We start from the raw sequence: 20654 nt of genomic DNA on the forward strand, positions 1-20654 counted from the left end.
ACATTTTAATAATGTATGTTCTTCCAATCCATGAACATGGGATGCTTTTCCATTTTTTGTGTGTCCTCTTCAATACCTTTCATAAGTGTTTTATAGTTTTCAGAGTACAGATCCTTGAACTCTTTTGTTAAGTGTATTCCTAGGTCTTATATCTTCTTATATTTGGTACAATTGTAAATTCGATGAATTCCTTGATTTCTTTTCTTGCTGCTTCATTATTGGTGTATAGAAATGCAACGGATTTCTGCATGCTGATTTTATATCCTGTCACTTTACTAAATTAATGTGTTAGTTCTAGCAGTTTTTGTAGAGTCTTTCATCTTTTCTACATAGAGTATCATGTGTCTGCAAATAGTGAAATTTTTATTTCTTCCTTGTCAATTTGGATTCCCTTTATTTCTTTTTGTTGTGTTATTTATGAGGCTAAGAATACCCCTACTATATTAAATAGTAATGGTGAGAGTGGGCATCCTTGTCTTCTACCTGACTATAGGGGAAAACTGTCAGTTTTTCTCCATTGAGGATGATATTAAACATGGGTCTTTCATATATGGCCTTTATGATGGTGAGTTATGTTTCATCCATCCCACTTTGTTAAGAGTATTCATCAAGAATGGATGCTGTGTTTTGTCAAATGCTTTTCCTACATCTACTGACATGATCATATGGTTCTTATCTTTAAATTTTTTTTTGATGTCTATTTATTTCTGAGACAGAGAGAGACAGAGCATGAGTGGGGGAGGGGCAGAGAGAGAGGGAGACACAGAATCCGAAGCAGACTCCAGGCTCTGAGCTGTCAGCACAGAGCCCGATGCGGGGCTCGAACTCACAAACTGTGAGATCATGACCTGAGCTGAAGTCATTCGCTCAACCAACTGAGCCATCCAGGCGCCCAGATATGGTTCTAATCTTTTATTAATGTGCTGTATCATGTTGATTGAGCAGCAAATATTGAACCAACCCTGCAGCTCAGGAATAAATCCCACTTGCCCATGATGTATAATTATTTTAATATGTTGTTGAATTCAACTTGCTAGTATCTTGTTGAGAATTTTTGTATCCAGTTTCATCAAGAATGTTGATCTGTAATTCTCCTTTTTTAATGGAGTCATTGTATGGTTTTGAAATCAAGGTAATGCTGGCTTTGTAGAATGAGTTTGGAAGTTTTCTTTGTACTCCTATTTGTTGGAACAGTTTGAGAAAGATTAGCATTAACACTTGTTTAATGTTTGGTAGAATTCCCCTGGGAAGCCATCTGGACCAGGACTCTTGTTTGTTAGGAGATTTTTAATTACTGATTCAATTTGCTTGATGGTTATGGGTCTCTCCAAATTTTTACTTCTTCCTGTTTCAGTTTTGTTAGTTTGTGTGTTTCTAGAAATTCGTCCATTTCTTTCTTTTTGACCAGTTTTTTGGCAACTAATTTTTCATAGTATTCTCTTATAACTATTTGTATTTCTGTGGTATTGTTTGAGATCTCTCCTCTTTCATTCGTGATTTTATATATTTTGGTGCTTTCTCTTTTATTTTTGATATGTCTGGCTAGGGGTTTATCAATTTGTTTATATTTCAAAGAAACAGCTCTTAGTTTTCATTTGTTCCACAGGTCTTTTGTTTCTATATCATTTATTTCTGATCTAACCTTTATTATTTCCATCTTCTGCTGATTTTAGGCTTTATTTGCTGTTCTTTTCCTCATTCCTTTAGGTATAAGGTTGGGTTGTGTATTTGGGACCTTTTTTTTTTTTTTTTCTTGATAGGCCTGAATTTCAGCATACTTAGCTCTTAATATTGCCTTTGCTGTATCCCAAAGTGTTTGGATTGTGGTGTTTTTTCTTTTCATTTGCTTGCATGTATTTTTTAATTTCTTCTTTAATTTCCTGGTTAACCCATTCATTATTTAGTAGGATGTTCTTTAACCTCCATGTATTTGAGAGCCGTGCAAATTTTTCCTGTAGTAGACCTCAAGTTCCATAGCTTCTAATAAAAAATTTTGGGATGGTTTGGTCTCAATCTTTTTGTACTTGAGGGCTGATTTGTGACCCAGTATGTGATCTATTCTGGAGAATGTTCCACGTTCACTCCAGAAGATTGTTTATTCTGATGCTTTCGGATGAAATGTTCTGAATATATCTATTAAGTCCATCCGGTACAGTGTGCCACTCAAAGCCATTGTTTCCTTGTTGATTTTATGCTTAGATGATCTGTCCATTGATGTAAGAGGGGATGATAAAATCCCCTATTATTATTGTATTATTATCAATGAGTTTCTTTGTAATTGATTTATATATTTGGGTGTTTCATGTTGGCAAAATATTTATAATTGTATATCTTTTTGTTGGATTGTTCCCTTTATGATGATATAGTGTCCATCTTCATCTTTTTTTTACATTGTTTGTCTTAATGTCTACATTTTGTCTGTTATAAGTATTGCTACTTGGGCATTATTTTGATCCCATTTGTATGATAAATGTTTCTCCTCTCCTCAACTTCCATCTTCAGGTGTCTTTAGATCCAAAATGAGTTACTTGTAGGTAGCATATTGATGGATGTTGTGGGTTGTTTTATCCATTCTAATACTGTATGTCTTTTGATTGGAACATTTAGTCCACTTACAGTTAGAGGAATTATTGATATATATATATATATATATATATATATATATATGTATATATATATATTTAGTATCTTTTTATTACTCTTTTTTCATTGTGGTGTGGATTTTCTATGTTCTTTTCTTATCTTTGTCACTTTTTGTTTTTCCTTTCTACTCAAAGAGTTTCCTGTAATATATTTTGCATGGGTGATTTAGTGGTCATGAACCCCTTTAGGTTTTATTTGTGAAACTCTTTATCTCTATTTCTATACTGAATGATAGCCTTGGTGGATAGAGTATTCTTGGCTGCAGATTTTCCCATTCAGCACATTGAATATATCATGCTATTGGCCTTCAATATTTCTGTGGAGAGATCTGCAGCTAGCCTTATGGGTCTTCACTTATATATTAAGGATTTCTTTTATCATGCTGCTTTTAGGATTTTATCTTTATCACTATATTTTGAAAATTTAATTACAATATATATTGGTGTTGGCCTGCTTTTGTTGAGTTTGATAGGAATTCTCTCTACCTCCTGGATTTGGATGTATGTTTTCTTTCTAAGATTAGGGAAGTTTTCAGCTATCATTTCCTCAAATAAAAATTCTGCCCCTTTGTCTCTTCTTCTTCTGGGACTCTTATGATATGAATTATTTGATTTTATGGAGTTCCATAATTCTACTCTTTTGATCCAAAATTCTTCTTTCTCTTTTGTTCAGCTTCATTACTTTCCATTATTTTATCTTCTATATCACTTATCAGTTTCTTTGCTTTTTCCATCATTGTGGTGATTACAACCAGTGTGTTTTGAATCTCAGTTATTGGGTTTTTCATCTCTCACTGATTCTTACTTAATTCTTTTATCTCTTTAGTAAGAGTCTCCCTGCAGTTTTCCATTCTTTTCTCAAGCCCAGAAAATATCCTTATAAAGGTGCTTTAAATTTTCTGGTATATTAGTTATATCTACTTCTGTGCATTATGAAAGCCTGTTTTTATCCCCCTGCTCCTAACAGTAATGGCTCTATGAAAAAGAGGTTATATAGTATCCAGGTCTGTTTCTTCCTTGAGTGCCTCTAGGGTGTGCTGTATGCATTCTGCTGCTGTGTTTTGGCTGCTCTGCCCTTCTGGCCAGTCGTCTGCAGAGGCTTTTCTTGCCTGCAGTGGGCAATGTTTTGACCTTGGCCAGAGTTTGGAGAGTTTTGAGTAGGTTTCCTCTGGTCTGCTTCTTAACTAAGAACTGATATTACTTCCACTAGAAGTGAAATATTTTAAGCTACTAGTTGGGAGATATGATATGTTTAGTGCTTTCTGCTAGTCTTCTGGGGAAGGAGCCCACTGTGCTGGGACTTAAGAACACTTTCCTGAGGAGAGTACCAGCAGGATACAGGGGTATGAGTCTTGGTATAAGCAGGTTAGGCAGCCAGTGTTGGTGCTGTGCTGTTTACTGAAGCTCATCTATGCTGAGGGGTGGCAGAGAGAAATGGTGCCAGCCAGCTCCTTGGTCCCCAGAGATGGGTCCCTGTGCTTGTTACTTTCAGTGAAGCATTCCCAGAGGAGTGAATAATCTCCCTTCATATATACCAAGTATTTTTCAGATCACCATTTTCATGCTGTCTCTGGGTTGTTTACCTCTCAGGAATAACACAGTACACTTTTGGATCTATCCCAGCCAAGCCTGCTGCCTTTTAAAACTCCAACATTTAGGGACATGCTCTGGCTGGGGCCCGTGCTGGTCTTCTGGTGGAGGGTCTTGCCACACTGGGATTGATGCAGATTTGATCAAGAAGGGTATTCCTACCAGAATGTAGTCATGTGGGACTTGGAGCAAGCAGTCTAGCCACCCAGTGTCTGGAATAGCAGCCCTTGGCAGGTGGTTCTGCATCTATGCCATGGGGATAGGGAGAAAAATGATGCCCACTAGATCATTTTTCCCTGGAGAGGTGTCTCTGTGAATGCCACCTCTCAAAGATGCAATCCCAGAAAGCAGTCTACACTGTGAGCCTTCAGTTCTCCTCAGATGAAGCTGTCTGCCCATGGGTTGTTTATCTTCCTTTTCTCAAGGATTAGAGCAGTGCCCTCAGGGCTCTATCTCAGAAAAGCCCACCCATCTTTAAAAGTTCAGTTTTTCTGTCCTGTTGGTTACAAGAACTCACAAAAATCAGCTCCTCCCATTTTCCCAGCCAATGGCTTTAAGGAAGTGTTTTCCTTTTGTGTTACTTTATGTGCTCCTCTCTATCTCACCTTTCTCCACCACCAGAGCTCCCTGTCTTCTGCAGCACACACAATTTCTCCCTGAAACCACATCTCTGCATTTCCTACATTCATTGATGTGGCCTCTTCTCTCCCTCTAGTTGTGCAATTTGTTCTGTCAGTACTCAGGTGGATATTATGGGTATTCAGAATGATTTGATTATTATTTATTTGTTTTCTAGGGCCTGGACAAGCATAGTGTCCTTCTATGTCACCATGTTACCCACCCTGGCCATTTACATTTAAGATATTTGTTGATAGGTTGGGTTGCCTGGTTTGCTCAGTCAGTAGAAAATCTGACTCTTGATCTCTGGGTTGTAGGTTTGAGCCCCATGTTAGGTGTATAAACTACTTAAAAATAAAATATCTAAAAATATATTTATTGATAGGCATGTGCATATTGCCATTATGTTATGTTTACTGTGGGGTTTTTTTGTAGTCCTCTTCTATTGCTTTCTTCTTCTCTTGCTCACTCCTTATGATGAGTTTTTGTAATGTTACACTTGGCTTTTTATTCTCTTCAGGTTTTTGGTGTATCTATTATAGCTTGTGGGTTTGTGGTTATTTTGTGATTTAAGTATAGTATCCTATGTATATAGTAGTCTATATTAAGTTGATGGTCATTTAAGTTCAAACATTCTAAAATTTAAAAAAAACATATTTTTTCAACTCCTTTTTCATATGCGTGTATATATATATGTATGTATGCTGTCATATTTTACAACCTTTTAATAATTTTATTGCATCTAAATATGGTTATTTCTTTTCCACTTAAAGAAGTCCCTTTAACAATTCTTGTAAGGGTCGGGGGGGAAAGTTCAGATGGCATAGAAGTAGGTGGACACTGGGCTTTCCTCATCCCTCAAACACAGCTGTATTGATGTCAGATCACCTGGAACACCCAGGAAATTGAACTTCAGAGTGGCAGAAGGATTTCCACAGTTGAAGAGAGACAGCTCGGCTGGTGTGAGGTGCATGGAAGTGAATTGAGAGTGAGAAAAATAGCGGTGCTGTGGAGGGGAAGGAACACTTTCAATGGAGAGAAAAAAGGGTGAGAAAGAGAGAGGGGTTGAGAAACTGCAGCATCGAGTTAACATAAGAGGAAAGCCTCTCTGGACCACAGAGAGGCGAGCAAGAGGGAGCCTTTTGTTGTTTTGTTTTTATTCAAGCAGTGATGGAGCTCAAACTCTGAGGTTTTGGAAGTGCACAACTTCATATGGTGTGCACTTCTGGGGAGAAAGGAGCTGGGATTAGAGTGCATAAGTTGGTGTAGAAATCTCCAGGGTACACTGGAAGAGTACATTCCCCTTCCTGGAGTACTTTTGGAGGAGGGTTTATTGCCTTCCCAAGGACAAAAGATCCTGGAAGTGCCAGCAAAAAGCCTTTCATCAGCAGTGTGGAGAGGCTCTGCTCCAGAGAAGGAGAGCAGATCCATGTGGTGCAGGGTGTTTTAAGACTGGGTATTGAATCCTTGTCTTGTGCCATAGAAAAAGCACAGGACAGTTGTGGTACAGGGTGAGCTGTTGCCCTCGCTATTCTGTGTGGCTTGCCTGAACAGTGGGAGATTTGAGATACCCTGTCTGAGGATGAGAGATTGAGGTGGCACCATTTTCCCCCCAACACCAACACAGTGGGAATTCAGAAAGCAAAACGACAGACCCCAGTGGAGGTGGGACCCTCTTACACCAAACCCTGCCTTCTTCCCCATGCTGGTCAACTGCTTTATTTATGGGACAAGACTGACTCTGAGCCAATGCAGTGGATCTCTCCTCCAGAAGGACAGCACAGCTACCACCCCCATGTACTGAGTTCACTAAAAATCAAGTGCTTTAAAACGACACAGTTTTTTTTTTCTTTCTTCAGTCTTCTTTTTTTTCTTTTGGAAAGAGGCTCATAGTTTCTTGTTTGATTCTTTCCGTGTCATTTTCTCTTTTTTGTTGGAATCAGGCTTTTTTATTATTTTCTTTTTCCTTTTTTTTTTCTTTTCTTCTGTTTATTTTTTTCTTTTTCTCCTTCCTTTTTTTTTGAAATAAACTTTATAGTTTTTTGATTCTCTGTTTATTTTTTTGTTCCCTTTCCTTTTGCCTTTTTTTGGGGAGGACCATGCTTCCCCCCTATTTTTTCCAGAGTTATTTCAACAAATAAATCAAAGCACACCTAGTTAAAGGTCCAAACACTCAACCACTGCAAGCAAAGAGGAGGTATTCAGAGGACTGACCAGTGGGAAGGAGCAGTTAAAACACAACAGTAGAGCACACACAGCATACAGCAGGAACACTTCTTGAAGTGCCAGAGCTGGGACCATGTATGACCCCCTTTTAACATAAAATTACTCTCAGGTGCTGGAAACATAACAAGCTTTTAAAATATGCTAAACACAGAAAATTACCCACAATAACAAGGGAGAGAAATTCTCCCCAAGAGAAATGTCAAGAAGATATGACATACATACTTGCTCAAAACAGATAGAAGCAATATATCTGAGCAAGAATTTAGAACAACAGTTATAAGGCTACTAGCTGGGATTGAAAAAAGCATACAAGACACCACAGAAACCTTTGCTGCATATATCAGAGACATAAGAACTAGTCAGGATGAAATAAAAATGCTATAACTGAGATGAAAAACAAACTGGATACAGTGACAATGAGGATTGAAGAAGCAGAGGAGAATATAGGTGAGACAGAAGAAAAAATATGGAAAATAAGCTGAAAAAAAGAGGGAAAGGAAATTACTAGATCTTGAGGGAAGACTTAGACGACTAAGTGCTCCCATGAAATGAAGCAATACCATATCATAAGAGTCCCAGAAAAAGAAGAGGTCAGAAGGTTTATTTAAACAAATTATAGCTAAGAACTTCTCTAATTGGGGAAGGAAGCAAGCATCCAAGGCCAAGAGGCACAGAGAACTCCCCCCCAAAATCAACAAACAGAGGTCAACACCACTATATATCAGAGTGAAACTTGAAAAATACAATGATAAAGGGAGAAATCTGAAAGCAACTAGGGACAAAAGAACCTTAACTTACAAGGGTAGATATGTAAGGTTAGCATCACACCAGCCCATGAAATTTAGCAGGTCAGAGGGAGTGGCAGGAAATATTTAAGGTGCTGAATAAGAAAAATATGCAGCTCAGAATTTTTTACCCTCAAGGATGTAATTCAGAGTAGAAAGAGAGATTGTTTCCCAGATAAACAAAAACTAAAGGAGTGCACTTCCACTAAAACAACCCTGCGAGAAATTTTAAGGGAGACTCTGAGAACAGATTTAAAAAAAGTAGAAGACAAAAGCAACAAAGACTACAAAGGACAAGAGAACATCAGAATAAACAACTCTACAGGTGACAAAATGAGGCTAAATTCATATCTTTCAATAATCACTCTGAATGTAAATGGACTAAGTCCTACAATCAAAATACATAGGGTATCAGAATGGATAAAAAAACAAGATGTGTCTATATCTTGTCTACAAGAGACTCATTTTAGACCTGAGGACACCTTCAGATTGAAAGTGAGGGGATGGAGAACCATCTATCATGCTAATGGACATCAAAAGAAAGCTGGAGTAGCCATACTTATATCTTACACACTAGATTTTAAAACAAAGACTGTAACAAGAAGTGAAAGTGGACATTATATCACAATTAAGGGGTCTATCCATCAATAACATTTATCAATTATAAATATTTATGCACCCCAATTATAAATATTTATGCACCCCAATATATGAATCAATTAATAACATGTATAAAGAAACTGATTGATAATAACACCATAATAGTTGATTTTTAGTACTCTATATACAGCAATGGACAGGTCACCTAAGCAGAAAATCAACAAGGAATCGATGGCTTTGGATGATATACTGAACCAGATGGATTTAAAAGACATATTCTGAACATTTCATCCTAAAGCATCAGCAGAATACATTCTTCTTAAGTGCACATGGAACATTATCCAGAATAGATCACATATTGGGTCACAAATCAGTCTTCAATAGGTATAAAAACATCAAGATTATACCATGCGTATTTACAGATCACAACACTATGCAACTTGAAATCAATCACTGGAAAAAATTTGGAAAACCCTCACATACATGGAGTTTAAAAACATCCTACTAAAGAATGAATTGGTTAATTAGGAAAGTAAAGAAGAAATAAAAAAAAATACATGGAAGCAAAAGACAATGAAAACACGACCCCAACCCCTTTGGGATGCAGCAAAGGCAATACTAAGAGGAAAGTACATTGCAATCAGGCTTATCGCAAGAAGCAAGAAATGTCCTAAATTCACAACCTAACCTAACACCTAAAAGAAGTTTTAAAAAAGAACATCAAATAAAATCCAAAACCAGAAGAAGAAGGGAAATAATAAATAATAGAGCAGAAATAAAGAATGTGAGGACAAAACACACATTAGAACAGATCAATGAAACTAGGATCTGGTTTTTTGAAAGAATAAACAAAATTGATAAACCCCTGGCCAGACCTCAAAAAGAAAAGAGAGAGGACCCAAATAGATAAAATCTCGAATGAAAGAGGAGAGACCACAACCAATACTACAGAAATACAAACAATTATAAGAGAATATTATGAAAAATTATATGCCAACAAACTGGACCATATGGAAGAAATGGACAAATATCTAGAAATACACACAATAACAAACTCAAAGAGGGAGAAATAGAAAATTTTCAATTGCAAAGAAATTGAATCAGTTATCAAAAATCTCCCAACAAATTAGGGATCTTGGGCCAGATGGCTTCCCAGGGCATTTCTACCAGACATTTAAAAAAGAATTAATGCCTATTCTTTTCAAATTGTTCCAAAATAAATAAAAATGGATGTAAAGCTTCCAAACTAATTCTATGAAACCAACATTACTTTGATTTCAAATCGAGACAAAGACCCCACTAAAAAGGAGAACTACAGACCATTATCCCCAATGAACCTGGATTCAAAAATTCTTAAAAAGATATTAGCAAATTGAATTCACAGTACATTAAAAGAATTAGGATTTATTTCTGGGCTACAGGCCTAATTCAATATTCACAACCCAATAAATGTGATAAACCACATTAATAAAAGTAGGATATGAACCTGTCAATAGATCCTGTCAATAGATGCAGAAAAAGAATTTGACATAACACAGCATCCTTTCTTGATGAAAACCCTAAAAAAGGTAGGGATAAAAGGAATATACCTCAACATCATAAAGGCCATATATGAAAGGCCCACAGCTAAAATCATCCTCAATGGGGAAAAACTGAGAGCTTTCCCCTTAAGGTCAGGAACACGACAGAGATGTCCACTCTCCCAGTGTTGTTTAATATATTAATGGAAGTCCTAGTCTCAGCAATCAGACCACAAAATTAAATGAAAGACATACAAATTGTCACAGAAGAAGTCAAACTTTCACTCTTAAAAGATGACTTGATACTTTACATGGACAACCCAAAAGACTCCACCAAAACCTGCTAGAACTGATACATGAATTCAGCCAAGTTGCAGGATATAAAATCAGTGTACTTAAATTGGTTGCATTTCTATACACCAATAATGAAGCAGCAGAAAGGAATGTATTCCATTTACAATTTCACCAAAACCAGAAGATACCTAGGAATAAACCTAACCAAAGAGCTAAAGTTCTGTATGCTGAAAAGTAGAGAAAGGTTATGAAAAAAAAATTGAAGAACACACAAAGAAATGGAAACACATTCCATGCTCACGGATTGGAAGAACAAATGTTGTTAAAATGTTCATATTATCCAAAGCAATCTACACATTCAATGCAATCCCTATAAAAAGAACACCAGCATTCATCACAGAGCTAGATCCATCCAGCCTAAAATTTGTATGAAACCATAAAATACCCCCGAATAACCAAAGTAACACTGAAAAACCAAATCTGGAGGCTTTCAAGCTGTATTACAAAGCTGAAATCCTCAAGACAGTGTGGTGCTGGCACAAAAACAGATGCATAGATTAATGGACTAGAGAACCCAGAAATAGACCCACAAATAATGGTCAACTAAACTTTGACAAAGCAGGAAAGAATTCCCGGTAGAAAAAAAGACAGTCTCTTCAGCATACAGTGCTGGGAAAACTGAACAGCGACATTCAGAAAAATAAACCTGGACAACTTTCTTACACCATATGCAAAAATAAACTCAAAATGGATAAAAGACCTAAATGTGAAACAGCAAACAATCAAAACACTACAGTAGAACAAACAATTATTAGAGAATACTATGAAAAATTATATGTTAGCAAACTAGACAATCTGGAAGAAATGGACAAATTCCTAGACACCCACATTTCTGGGCTGCAGTGATAGAAGGAACATACCTCACCATCATAAAAACAATATATGAAAAGTCCACAGCTAATATCACCCTGAATGGGGAAAAACTGAGAGCTTTCTCCTTGAGATAAGGAATACAACAAGGATGTCCACTTTCATGTTGTTTAACATAGTGTTGGAAGTCCTAACATCAGTAATCAAACAACAAAATGAAATAAAAGTTACCCAAATTGGCAAAGAAGAAGTCAAACTTTCAATTTTCGCAGACGACATGATATTCTACATGGAAAACCTGAAAGACTTCACTGAAAAGCTGTTAGAACTTGCACATTGATTCAGCAAAGTCGCAGGATACAAAATCAATGTACAGAAATCGGTTGCACTTCTATACACCAATAACGAAACAACAGAAATCGAAATCAAGAAATTTATCCCATTTACAATTGTACCAAAAAACCCATAAAATGCATAGGAATGAACTTAACCAGAGATGTAAAAAGTGTATGATGAAAATTATACAAAGCTTATGAAAGAAGTTGAAGACACAAAGAAATGGAAAAACATTCCATGTTCATGGATTTGAAGAGTAAATATTGTTAAAACGTCAATACTACCCAAAGCAATCTATACATTCAATGCAATACCAATCAAAATTGCGCCAGCATTCTTCTCAAAGCTAGAAATAACAATCCTAAAATTTGTATGGAATCACAAAAGACCCTGAATAGGCAAAGTAATGTTAAAAAAGAAAACCAAAGCAGAGGCATTACAATCCTGGAATTTAGCCTCTACTACAAAGCTGTAATCAATCAAGACAGTATGGTATTGGCACAGAAACAGACACATAGACCAACAGAATGGAAAAGAGAACCCAGAATTGGACCCACAAATATATGGCCAACTAATCTTTGACAAAGCAGAAAAGACTATCCAATGGAAAGAAATATAGTCTCTATCAAATCATGCTGAGAGAACTGGACAGCAATATGAAGAAGAATAAAACTGGACCACTCTTACACAATACACAAAAATAAACTCAAAATGGATGAAAGACCTAAATGTGAGACAGGAAACCATCAAAACCCCAGAGGAGAAAGCAGGCAACCCCCTCTTTGACCTCATCCCTAGCAACTTCTTGCTTGACACATCTACAAAGGCAAAGGAACTAAAAGCAAAAATGAACTGTTGGGACCTTATCAAGAGAAAAACCCCTGCACTGCAAAGGAAACAATCAACAAAACTAAAAGGCAACCCACAGAGTGGGAAAATATATTTTCAAATGACATATAGGATAAAGGGTTAATATCCAAAATGTATAAAGAACTTACCAAACACCACACTCCCCCCAAAAAATAATCCAGCGAAGAATGGGCAGAAGACATGAATAGACACTTTCCAAAGAAGACATCAAGATGGTCAACAGGAACATGAAAACATGCTCAACATCACTCATCATCAGGGATATACAAATCAAAACTACATTGAGATACCACCTCACACCCGACAGAGTGGCTAAAATTAACAACTCAGGAAACAACAGATGTTGGCGAGGCTGTGGAGAATTGGGAACATTCTTGCACTTTTGTTGGGAATGCAAACTGGTGCAGCCACTGTGGAAAACAGTGTGGAAGTTCCACAAAAAAGTAAAAATAGAATTACTCTACGACCCAGCAATAGCACTACTAGAAATTTATCCAAAGGATACAGGAGTGCTGATTCATAGTGGAACATGCACCCTAATGTTTATAGCAACACTTTAAACAATAGTCAAATTATGGAAAGAGCCCAAATGTCCATCAACTGATGAATCGATAAAGAAGATGCGGTTTATGTATACAATGAAATATTACTTGGCACTGAGAAAGAATGAAATCTTGCCATTTGCATCAAGGTGGATGGAAGTGGAGGGTATTATGCTAAGTGAAATAAGTCAGTCACAGAAAGACAAATATCATATGTTTTCACTCATATGTGGAACTTGAGAAGCTTATCAGAAGACCACGGGGGAAGGGAAGGGGAAAATTAGTTTCAAACAGAGAGGGAGGCAAACCATAAGAGACTCTTAAATGCAAGAGAACAAACTGAGCATTGATGGGGGGATGGCGGAGGAGAGGGGAGAATGGGTGATGGGCATTGAGGAGGGCACTTGTTGGGATGAGCACTGGGTGTTGCATGTAAATGATGAATCACGGGAATCTACCCTGAAGACAAGGGCCCACTGTATACACTGCATCTTAGGTAACTTGACAATAAATCATGTTAAAAAAACAGTAGAAAACAGGCAACAATCGCTTTGACCTCTGCCGCAGCAACATCTTACTAGACATGTCTCCAGAGGCAAGGGAAACAAAAGCAAAAATAAATTATTGGGACTTCATCAACATAAAGACTTCTGCACAGCAAAGGACACAACCAACAAAACTAAAAAGCAATCAATAAAATGGGAGAAGATATTTTCAAATGACATTTTGGATAAAGGGTTAGTATCCAAAATGTATAAAAAATGTATAAATCACAACACCCAGAAAAACAAATAATCCAGTAAAGCAATGGACAAAAGACATGAACAGACACTTATCCAAAGGAGACATCCAGATGGCTAATAGACATGTGTAGGTGCTCAAGATACTCATCATCAAGGAAATACAAATCAAAACCATGATGAGATACAACCTCACACCTGTCAGAATGGCTAAAATAAACAACTCAGCAATGGATGCTGGCGAGGATGTGGAGAAGGGGCACCCTTTTACAGTGTTGTTGGGAATGGAAACTGATGCAGCCACTGTGGAAAATAATATGAAGTTCCTTAAAAAATAAAAAAAAAAATAGAGTTACCATAAGAACCAGCAATTGCACTACTACATATTTATCCAAAGTATACAAAATGCTGATTCAAAGAGACTCAGGCACCCCAAAGTTTATAGCAGTACTATCAACAATAGGCAAATTATGGAAAAAGCCCAAATGTCCATAAACTGTTGAATGGATAAAGAAGAAATGGTATATATATACAATGTAACATTACTTGGGGATCAAAAAGAATGAAATCTTGCCATTTGTAACAATGTGGGTATGACTAGAATGGGTTTTGCTAGGTGAAATAAGTCAGTCAGAGAAAGATAAGTATCATATGATTTCACTCATATGTGGAATTTAAGAAACAAAACAGATGAACATAGGGTAAGGAAAAGTTAAATAAGATAAAAAGATAGAGGGAGGCAAACCATAAGAGACTCATAAAGACAGATAAAAAAAACTGAGGGTTGCTGGAAGAGTGTTGGGTGGGGGGATGGGCTAAATGTGTAATGGGAGTTAAGGAGGGCACTTGTTGGGATGGGCACTGGGTGTTAAATGTAAGTGATGAATCACTGAATTCTATCCCTGAAACCATTATTACATTATATTTTAACTGACTTTTTAAAAAATAAAATTTGTAAGAAATAAAAAAATTAAAATTAAAAATTGTTCCTTCTGTATCAAAAAAACAAAGCACAAACAAAAACCAAAATCAGCCAAACAGAGAAACCCAAAATTAACTGTATCCTGTTGCCCTGGAGCTTAAGGGAAGCACTCTAAGATCAGTATACTTTGTGCCTGGGAGGGGTTTGTGCTGGTCTTCAGATGTCATTATTTGTTTAATGTATTTAGGTGCTCCAATGTTAGGAGGTTATATTTGCAATTGTTATTTCCCCTTGGTTAATTGGCACCTTTACTGTTCTATAAATATCTTCTTTGTCTCTTATCATAGTCTTTGACATAAATCTTATTTTATCTAATATAAGTATAATTACTATGCTTTCTTTTGATTTCCAAATGTATGGGATATTTTTTCCTTACCTTCTCTGTGAACTTATTATAGTTATCTTGAAACTTGAAGTGAAGTGAGTCTCTTGTGGGCATTAATATATAGTTGGGTCTTGTGTGTTTGCATATGAGTATGTGTGTTTTTATATATTCAGCCATCCTGCAAACTTTTGTTTGGATAATTTAATCAATTTACATTTAATATAATAATTGATAGGTTAGGAGTTACAACTGCCATATTGTTAATTGTTTCATGGCTGTTTTTAAGTTCTTTGTCCCTTCTATCTTTGGCTTCCTTTGTGAATTGATGATTTTCTGTAGTGGTATATACGTTGATTCCCTTCTCTTTATCATTTTTTAAAAATCTACATATGATTTGTTTTTCAAGTTACCCTGAACATTACTTGAAAAATCTTATTGATATAGTAGCCCACTTTAAACTGATGACATCTCTTTGATCTCATATAAAAGCACTACCAATATTACTTCTCTATCCATATTTTATGTTTTAGATGTCACATTTTACATGTTCTTATATTGTACCTTTATTACACATTATTGCAGCTATACACATTTAATTATTTTTCCTCAAACTTTATACTATAATAAATATATACATGCTATACAATACCATATTGCAATGTGAGAGTATTCTAAATATTTCTATAGTCTCATCTTTATCAATATGTTCTATATTTCCATATGCTTTTTATTTGAGTATAGTTGACACACAATGTTACAGTAGTTTCAGGTGTACAATTTATTGATTTAACAAGTTTATACATAATGCCATATTCATCACAAGTATGGCTAACATCTGTCCCATTATATTGCTATTACGATATCATTGACTGTAATCCTCATGATTTGCTTTTTATTCCCACAACTTACTCAGTTCCATAACTGGAAGCCTGTATCTCCCTCTCTTCTTCACTCATTTTTCCAACCACACCCCCATCTTCCCCTCTGGCAACCATCAGTTTGTTCTCTGTATTTATAGTTCTGCTTCTGCATTTTGATTGGTAAGTATTTTTCTACATTCCAATTATAAGTGGAATCATATGGTAATTTTCTTTCTCAGTCTGACTTATTTTACTTAGCATAATACCCTCCAAGTCCATCCATATTGTTTCAAATGGCATAATCTCATCCTCTGTTATGGCTGTGTAACATTCCATTGTGTATATATACCACATTTTCCTTGTCCTTTTGTATATTGATAGACACTTACATTGTTTCCACATCTTGGCTATTGTTTATAATGCTGTAATAAACATAGGGTTGCACATACATTTTCAAATTAGTGTTTTCATTTTCCTTGGGTAAGTAATTCCAGTGGAATTATTGGATCATATGGCATTTCCAATTTTAAGTTTTTGAGGATCCTCGGTGCTTTTTTCCACAGTGGCTGTACCAATTTAAATGCCCATCAACAGTACAAAAGGATTCCTTTTCCTCTACATCCTTGCCAACAGTTGTTTTTTTGTCTTCTTAAATTTGGCCATTGTAACAGTCATCAGGAAATGTCTCATTGTAGTTTTGATTTGCATTTCCCTGATGATTAGTAATGTTGAACGTGTTTTCATATGTCTGTTGGCTATCTGTATGTCTTCTTTGGAAAACTGCCTATTCATGTGTTCTGCCCATTTTTAAATCAGATTGCTTTTCTGGAGTTCAGTTGAACGAGTTCTTTATACATTTTGGATATTAACCCCTTTTTGTATATATCATTTGTATATGTCTTCTCCCATTCAGTAGGTTGTCTTTTTGCTTTGTAAATGTTTTCTTTGATGTGCAAAAGCTTAATGTGTTGATGTAGTCACAATAGATTATTTTTGCTTGTTTCCCTTGCAATAGGAGAATTGTCTAGAGAAAATACTGTGTTATCTTGAAGGATTTTCATGCTGAAAAATGCAGCTGATATTTTAATAAGGATTTCATTAAAAGTGCAGATTGTTTTGGGTAATATAGACATTTTAAAAATATTTGATTTTCCAGGCCATGAGCAAGAAAATATCTTTCTATTTCTTTGTGTCATCTTCAATTTCTTACATCAGTGTTTTATATTTGTCAGAGTATAGATCTTTTACCTCTTTGGTTAGGTTTACTCCTAGGTACATTATGGGTTTTAGTGCAATTATAAGTGGGATTGATCCCTTGATTTCTTTTTCTGCTGTTTTATTATTGGTGTATAGGAATGCAGCAATTATCTGTATGTTGATTTTGTGTCCTGCAACTTTACTGAATTCTTGTATCAGTTCTAGCAATTCTTTGGTGGAGTCTTTCAGTTTTCCTATATAGAGTTTCATATCATCTGCAAATACAGAAAGTTTTATTTCTTCCTTAGAAATTTGGGTATTTTTTATTTCCTTTAGTTGCCTGATTTCTGTGGCTAGGACTTCCAGTACTATGTTAAATAAAAGTAGTGAGTGTGGATATCCCTGCCTTGTTCCTTACCATAGAAGAAAAACTCTCAGTCTTTCTCCATTGATGATCATATTAGCTGTGGGTCTTTTATATATGCGCCTATTATGCTGAGGTACATTCCCTCTATCCCTACTTTTTTGAGGATTTTTATCATGAATGGATGTTGTACATTGTCAAATGATTTTTCTGCACCTATTGAAAGGAAAATATGGTTCTTAACATTCCTTTTATTAATGTGGTGTACCACATTGATTGATTTGTGAATACTGAGCCACTTGCAAACCATAAATAAATCCCAATTGATTGTAGTGAATGATATTTTAAGGTCCTCTTGGATTCAATTAATTAGTATTTTAGTAAGAACTTTTTGCATTCAAGGGAACCTGGGTGGCTCAGTCAGTTAAGCATCTGACCTGCTTTCAGCTCAGGTCATCGTCTCACAGTTGTGTGAGTTCAAGTCCCATGTCGGACTCTAAGCTGACAGTGTGGAGTCTGTTTGGGATTCTCCCCCTCTCCCTCTCTCTCTGCCCCCTCTCTTTCTCTCCCTCTCACCCCCTCTCAGGATAAATTAGTAAAATAAAATAAAAGAATTTTTGCATCCATATTCATCAAGATATTGGCCCATAGTTCTCTTTTTCAGTGTCTGCTTTATCTGATTTTATTTATATATTTTTAAATATGTAATTTATTGTCAAATAAATTCCATACAACACCCAGTGCTCATCCCAGCAGGTGCCCTCCTCCATGCCCATCACCCACTTTCCCCACTTCTTTGGAAGTGTCTATTCATGTCTTCTGCCCATTTCTTCACTGGATTACTTGTTTTTAAGGTTGTGGAGTTTCATAAGTTCTTTATAGATTTTGGATACTAACCCTTTATCTGATATACCATTTTAAAATTCCTTCTTACATTCCATTGGTTGTCTTAGTTTTGTTGATTTTTTTTCCTTTGCTGTGCAGTATTTTTTATCTTGATGAGGTCCCAGGAGTTCGTGTTTGCTTATGTTTACCTTATCTCTGGAGACATGTCTAGTAAGAAGTTTCTGTGGCTGAGGTCAAAGAGGGTGCAGACTGTGTTTGCCTCTAGGATTTTGATGGATTCCTGCCTCACAATTAGGTATTTCCGCCATTTTGAATTTATTTTTGTGTATGGTGTAAGAAAGTGGTACAGTGTCATTCTGCATTTCACTCTGTAGTTTTCCCAGCACCATTTCCTGAAGAGGTTCTCTTTTTCCCATTGGATACTCTTTCTTCCTTTGTTGAAAATTCGTTGGTCATACATTTGTAGGACCGTTTCTGGTTTCTCTATTCTGTTCCATTGATCCATGTGTCTGTTTTTGTGCCAGTACCATACTGTCTTGATGAATATAGCTTTGCAATACACCTTGCACTCTGAATCCTGATGCTTCCAGCTTTGGTTTTCTTTTTCAACATTCCTTTGGCTCTTCAGGGTCTTTTCTGATTCCATACAAATTTTAGAATTGTTTGTTCTAGCTCTGTGAAGAATGTTGATGGGGTTTTTTTTTTTTTTGATAGGGATTGCATTGAATGTGTAGATTGCCTTGGGTAGTATTGACATTTTGACAGTATTTGTTCTTTCATTCCATGAGCATGGAATGTATTTCCATTTCTTTGTGTCTTCTTCAATTTCTTCATAAGCTTTCTATAGTTTTTAGTGTACAGATATTTTACCTCTTTGGTTAAGTTTATTCCAAGGTATTTTATGGTCTTTGGTACAACTGTAAATGGGGTCAATTCCTTGATTTATCTTTCTGCTGTTTCTTTATTGTTGTATAGAAATGCAACCGATTTCTGTACATTAACTTTATATCCTGCAACTTTGCTGACTTCACTTATCAGTTCTAGCAGTTTTTGGTGGAGTCTTTTGGATTTTCCATGTAGAGTATCATGTAATCTGCAAAAAATGAAAATTTGAGTTCTTCTTTGCCAGTTTGTACACTTTTTATTTCTTTTTGTTATCTGATTCCTGAAGCTAGGATTTCCAGTACAGTGTTGAACGAAGGTGGTGAGTGTGGACAACCCTCTTGTCTTCCTGACCTTTGGGGAGCAGCTCTCAGTTTTTCCCCATTGAGAATGATATTAGTTGTAGGTCTTTCATGTAAGGCCTATATTATGTTGAGGTATGTTCCTTCTATCCATACTTTCTTGAGGGTTTTTTATCAAGTAAGGGTGCCGTTTTCTGGCAAATGTTTTTTTATGCACCTATTGACAGAATCATACAGTTCTTATCCTTTATTCTCTTAATGTGATGCATCATGTTGATTGATTTGTGAATATTGAACAGCTCTGTAGCCCAAGAATGAATCCAACTTGATCTTGGTGCATAATTCTTTTAATATACTGTTGAATTTAATTTGCTAGTATCTTGTTGAGAATTTTTGCATCCAAGTTCATCAAGGATATTGGCCTGTAATTATCCTTTTTAGTGTTTCTTTTTTTTTTTTTTTTTTTGTCTGGTTTTGGAATTGAGGTTTTGCTGGCTTCATAGAATGAGTTGGTAAGCTTTCCTTCCATTTCTACTTTTTGGAACTATTTGAGGAGAATAGGTATTAACTATTCTTTAAATGTCTGATGTAATTCCCCTGGGAAGGCATCCGGCCGAGGATTTTTATTTGTTAGGAGATTTTTGATAGCTGATTCCATTTCTTTGCTGGTTATGGGCCTGTTCAAATTTTCTATTTTTTTTTTCCTGTTTGAAATTTGGTCGTGTGTAAGTGTCTAAGAATCTGACCCTTTCTTCCAGATTGTCCAGTTTGTTGGCATATAATTTTCCAAGTATTCTCTTATAATTGTTTGTATTTCTGTGGTGTTGGTTGTGATCTTTCCTCTTTCATTCATGATTTTATCTATTTGGGTCCTCTCTTCTTTTTGAGGACTCTAGCTAGGTTTTATCAATTTTGTTTATTCTTCCACAAAACCAGGTCTTAAGTTTAATTGATGTGTTCTACTGTTACTTTTGATTCTATCTCATTTATTTATGCTCTACTCTTTATTATTTTCCTTAATCTGTTGGCTTTGGGCTTTATTTACTATTAATTTTCTAGCTCTTTTAGGTGTATATTAGGTTGTATCTTTTGGACATTTCTTGCTTCTTGAGATAGGTCTGAATTTCAATGTACTTTCATATTTAGACTGCCTTTGTTGAATTGCGAAGGGATTGGAGTGTCATGTTTTCATTCTCATTTCCTTCCATTTTTTTTAAATTTCTTCTTAATTTTCTGGATAACCCATTGATTTTTCAGTAGGAT

At 35.9% G+C, this 20654-nt stretch overlaps 1 long non-coding RNA gene across 1 annotated transcript; it reads right to left on the reverse strand.

Annotated features, from left to right (window-relative positions):
- Positions 1–606: 606 nt before the first annotated feature.
- LOC123594230 lies at positions 607–19822 on the reverse strand. Its single transcript, XR_006710714.1, has 2 exons — positions 19609–19822; positions 607–649 (listed from the first exon to the last, which is right to left on the reverse strand). It is a non-coding gene; the product is annotated as an uncharacterized LOC123594230 (long non-coding RNA).
- Between the last annotated feature and the right edge of the window lie 832 nt (positions 19823–20654).

Source organism: Leopardus geoffroyi, chromosome X, assembly GCF_018350155.1.
Source record: "Leopardus geoffroyi isolate Oge1 chromosome X, O.geoffroyi_Oge1_pat1.0, whole genome shotgun sequence".
In the NCBI taxonomy this organism is placed as follows: Eukaryota; Metazoa; Chordata; class Mammalia; order Carnivora; family Felidae; genus Leopardus; species Leopardus geoffroyi.